Source organism: Stegastes partitus, unplaced genomic scaffold (genome assembly GCF_000690725.1).
Source record: "Stegastes partitus isolate 25-593 unplaced genomic scaffold, Stegastes_partitus-1.0.2 Scaffold3843, whole genome shotgun sequence".
Taxonomy (NCBI): domain Eukaryota; kingdom Metazoa; phylum Chordata; class Actinopteri; family Pomacentridae; genus Stegastes; species Stegastes partitus.
In genome coordinates this window covers 757-6,014 of record NW_007581574.1, presented here as the reverse complement: position 1 = coordinate 6,014, position 5,258 = coordinate 757, and the positions used below count along the sequence as shown (strand labels likewise).

The window sequence follows — 5,258 nt, the reverse complement described above, 5'->3', positions numbered from 1 at the left end:
ACAGATATGCGACCAAAAATGACTTTAAAAATAATAAACTAGGGCGTTCTTACGTCAGATTTGTCCGAGATGAAACCAAGTTACATGTATTCTACACATGGTCTTTTCTATGAGCGGAAAAACAGCAAATGCAGGTGTGCTCCGTTTTTCACGAGAAGACCTCATTTTTAAGCATAAATACTGCAGTACACCAAAGTTATACAAGTATTACTTTCCACCACTGTGATGAACACAGCAGCTGCCTGTGCCGGTTACAGCGACACTAATACAGCTTCATGATCACCATGCTCATCAATTCACACACTCTCAAAAAAAAAAAAGGTCGCAAATGCAGTCTGGAGTTATTTGAACAAAAATGTGGCTCTTCTGTCTTTCTGCTCTGCAAACTTCTCTATGACTTTTCGGTTGAAGTCACTCATCTCTGTGAGCAGCCTTTTCTCCATTGACAGCGTGGCCGATGCATTAAGCCATCATGACTGTAGCTGTCATCTAGTGGGAGAGAAGGGGAAAGGCCCTGTGACAGTGTCAGAAAGCGCAGTCGTAAGAAAGGACAAGAAAGGACAGTTTTGATATCCAAACACAGAAGACAAAAGCAAATAAAGACAAAATTAATTGACTTACAGCAAAAGTGGACGGGTCTGGGACGCACCGAGCTGCTTCCCGTGAGAAAATCTGCAGCTGCCAATCACAGCGCGGGCCGAGGTCACATGATCACAAAAAGTTTTTTGAGCTACATACAAACTCATGTGGCCGACGCCCCGCATCCAGGAAGTGTAAAATTAGTAAACACGCAGTAAAGACTAATATTAAATCTGTTAATAACACAAATGTTGTAAATATGGCAAAATAATATGAACATTATTATTCATTGTATAATTTTTTTGTTATAAATAATTCAAATGTAATATTGTGTTTGATAACTACTTTTTATCTGGTTATTAGTAGTGGGGCAGCGCCTCTGCGCCCCGTATTAACCAGCCGCCACTGTTGGTGATGGGCTTATGCATGGTTAGGTAACAGCCACAACACTGAAATTAAAATTCAGAAATGTTGAGGACAGGGTTAAAAAACACAATCTATCTTGTTCTTTGAGTCAGCATTTCCTGCTGAAAAATTTTAAGCAGTGCTACAATCTGTCTCCAACTTTACCAACCTTTATGCTACTTATTAAATTTTCAGCAAAACGCTGTATGAGAATTTCTTTAAAGACATATTAATGGACTCATTTGCAAGATTAATATGTTTCAAAACATATTCATGTTCTAAATAGGTAGAAATAAATATAAATTTTGGCCATGCCGTGGCTTAGGTCAAGGGTTTGGCAGTTTGGTGCAAACTGAAAAACCTTTGGATGCATTGCTATGATATTTAGTATTTGGATTAGTCCCACCATGAGCTCATGGTTTTAGGTGAAATGTATTTTTTTGTAACTACTGGACAGATAGTAATAAAATTTGCTGAAGACATTCATGTTCATGACAGGATAGATAACACAACACAGCTATATCTTGCATCTTCGTTTGAAGAGGTTAGTTTGGTCTTCACTCCCAGCGACGCACTGCCACCCGTAAGGAAAGCAGCAAGTCTAGTAACATTCACTCAAATGCTATCTGATAATCCTATATGAGTCAGCTGGTTGCAGTTAAGCACAGATACAAATCTTGTTCAAATAATGGTGCATTCCCTGTCAGATCTCCAGCCTGCTGAGGAGGCACAGCCGATCTGACCACACTTGTGATATTTTGACAGCTACTGTGATTCCTGGTAGTACTATAGTCCTCCGGGTGTGTGCCATTAAAACGGCTCTCTGCAACCAGCACCCATGAGACCGCTCGCTGCTGCTGACATTCATATACTTCGCCTGCTTGACCTTGTTCAGCAACATCAACAATGAGTTTTATGATTACAGCAGTCTTGTGCCTTGTTCAATAGCTGAGGAGGACTCTTTATGACCCACTACATGGAGAAACTGCAGCACAGACTGTGGAGTGCATCTACTATCTTAGTCCTCACAGAAAATTGCTGCACTACTGACAGCATGTTTAATGGCAGCTGGTAGGAAATGCGTATCACAGATAAACAATGTCAGACTCTATTGTGCTTTTAAACGTAAGGCCTCTTTGTTTTTCATTTCTCTATAGCACAACAGTAGGCTTTTGTATTGGGAAAATGCCTCGGGTATTATTTTGTCCAAACAATACCTTTCGGAGACATAGGAAACAGTAATCTGCTTAAAACTGATGTTTGTGTAGGCAGGATGCTTTGCATAAATCTAACATGTACTTGTCATGCTGTATGGTAATTATACTAATATTAATGAATATTAATGACGAACATTTTAGAGGAGGTTCCTGAAAAGCTGGCTTTAAATCTGTTCCTGCTTCCTGTGGTTCTGCATGGTTGTATTGCAAAACAGATGGCCACAAGACAAAAATTGCAGACAGATGTGGGTGGTGGTCTAGACGTACACCGGAGTGACAGCTCTATCATCTGTTATGCTGCAAGCCCCCATTAAGTGAGTTACCCACAATAATGTGAGAACATTACATCTTTATAAATATCTCGTTTGTCTTGCAGTGAATGTGTTTGGAATATTTATCATACACCACTAATCTGTAGTACTATTTTGTTCTCAAATATCTCAATGATAGAGGTTGGGCTGGGCTTTTGGAGCAGTTAATAGACAAGGCCTCCCATCTGCAGAGTAATGATGAAAGGTTTGTTTATGCTAAGTGCTTTATCATCTTTAACTCAAGTGGCCATATCCATTAGAAACAATAAAAGAAGCAAATGTAGATTTAAATTCTACATCTATTGCAGATTAAACGGAAGAAATATTAAGCATTATACATAGTGGGTGGATTTACTTACAATGTGAGCATTTCTTGAGCTTTTTATCTTTTCAGGCTAGAGCAAAAGTCACTGGCTAAAAATGACAGTGCTGGAAGCTTAATGACATAGTGACAACATACAGAGCTGTTTAGAGATTAGGCAGACAAGCTAATCAGTAACATGCTGGTAAGCATTAGCTATCGGGTACCATGCTACGGCAATGCAGTAGTTCTAGAGAACCGCACCAGCCCATGGAGCTAAACAAATAACAGTCAATTCAAAGACATATTAGTACCACCATCTTTGGTCTTGGAACAGCATTTTGGACTTTCCAGGTCTGTTACCTCAAAGGTCAGTGCTGTCAAGACAGTTTATCAATGTTGAAATCTCCACTGAAACGCTGTTGTGTTCCTTTTTGTTGAATCATACTTTGTCAGTGTCTTTCGCTTTTCTGTAGATGTCAAGGATGAGTACCTCCACTGTCTTTCTGACCAGGGGTCTGTTAACTCTGAAATGAGGGAAACTCTGAGTTTTCCGTTTCACAAAGGGAGGTAACTCAGACTAGAGGAAGAGGGGTAACTCTAGCCTGTTTCACAGAGAGAGGCATCTTAAGACTCAGTCAGTTACCGTAGTAACAGACTCTATGAACCTAACCTGGTTGGGACCAGATTTTTCTCAATGAAGCTGGAGTTTTTCTCTGTCTCCGCCCTCTTTCAGCCACACACGCTGTTTGATTTCCTCATTCATTCAGTCAGCCGGCGAGTTTTGGCGTAGCCTAGTTCTGCCATCTGTAAAAGATCATTAAAAAAAATAAGTATGCGATAATAGAAGTCCATTAGCCACAGTAGGTGGCTACCTTTTCCACAATCATGGCATGTCCTTTCAATAACGATCCCGTGGCTGAAGGTGCAGCATTACTGCACAGAGTATTAAATATTCGTCAGGAGATGGTTATCAGACCATACATAGATGTTTTAGCATTTCCAGACAGTTATCATTTTGAGCGGTACCATTTCACGTCACAGTCCATCATCTACATATACAACCTAATCCATCCTGACATTTGCAACATCACCAACCGTAGCCATGTGCTAACATCCCAGCAGATATTTGTGTTGCGCTGCGCTTCTTTGCAAATGGGAGTTTTTTTTTGTCAAATGTCTGTGACGCAGAGCACCTGAGTAAGGCAACTGCAGGGCGGTAAGAAAAGTGTGCCTCGCCCTGAAAAGGCTTTTACCCATCTTTGTCATTTTCCCTGGACATTAACCTGTCAGAGCCATCAAGGAGGAGTTCCACAGAACTGCAGGTGAATGATGTATACATCTGGTAAATTAATTTTAAATTAAATTCTGTTAATCACATTATGCTGCAACCTCAGACTGGGATTAGTAATTTCAATTCAATAGGAAGTCCATTCACAGCATAAATGTGCAGGTATGTAGATTGCCTATTGTTTCAAAATGTGAAAGACTGCATCATAGTTCAACATCTGTCATTCTCTGCACTGTCAACATCAGATCTGATGCTGCATACATCATTTCTAATGTGGAGGCCAAGTGGCCTGGGTCTGTTCGTGACTCGAGGATTTATTGCTAGTCTAACCTGAGCAACAGACTGCAATGTGGTAAGCAGCCGAAAGATTTGCACAATATAATTCACTTGTCTCCCTCCTTTAATACACTAATGTATCCACTATACATTACTGGGGAGTTTGATTACCTTCTGCTGGGTGACAGGGGTTACCCATGCCAACCTAGGCTGCTGACCCCTGACCCCGACCCTGAACCAGGCCTCCAGCAGAACTTCCACCCGTGCTTGCTGCAGGACAAGAGCCTGGGTGGAGATTACCATAGGCCTGCTGAAAGCCCGTTTCCAGTGCCTAAGTCACCTCAGGGTGACCCCTGAGAGGGCCGGTGATATTATTGTGGCATGTGTTGTTCATCATAATATTGCCACTATTAGAGGAGAGCAACACCCTGCCCTACAAATTAAAGACCCTGGTGATGACCCCACCCACCTGCCAGCTATCCAGGGCGGCAGAGCAGTCAGAGACACCATATGCAATAATCATTTCAGAGATTAAGTCACCATCATCATCACCACCACAACAGTCAAATAAAGACCTAATACACATTCAATTTGGTCTTCTTTATTTCCTACAAATACAAGAGCTAGTTTAGTTAATGTTCCAATAGTTAACAAAATTAACAAAATTCACCTGTGACCATGTACCACCTCTAACTTGTGCTCCAGTATTTCAATTTCCAGGTCTGCCCTCCAAATCTGGCGGTCCAAGTATACCAATTTCTTTATCGTTTTTTTTTGTTTGTTTTTTGTTTTTCGGCAGGTGAATCCTGTAAATTTATTTTACTGGTAACTGGGAATACATAAGGAGGACATTATACAGTTGCACATGAATTCCACAG

The 5,258-nt window shown here is 40.9% G+C and overlaps 1 pseudogene; it reads left to right on the top strand.

Annotated features, from left to right (window-relative positions):
* Positions 1-4,238: 4,238 nt before the first annotated feature.
* LOC103376321 (putative nuclease HARBI1) lies at positions 4,239-4,915 on the top strand (annotated as a pseudogene).
* The last annotated feature ends 343 nt before the right edge of the window (positions 4,916-5,258 follow it).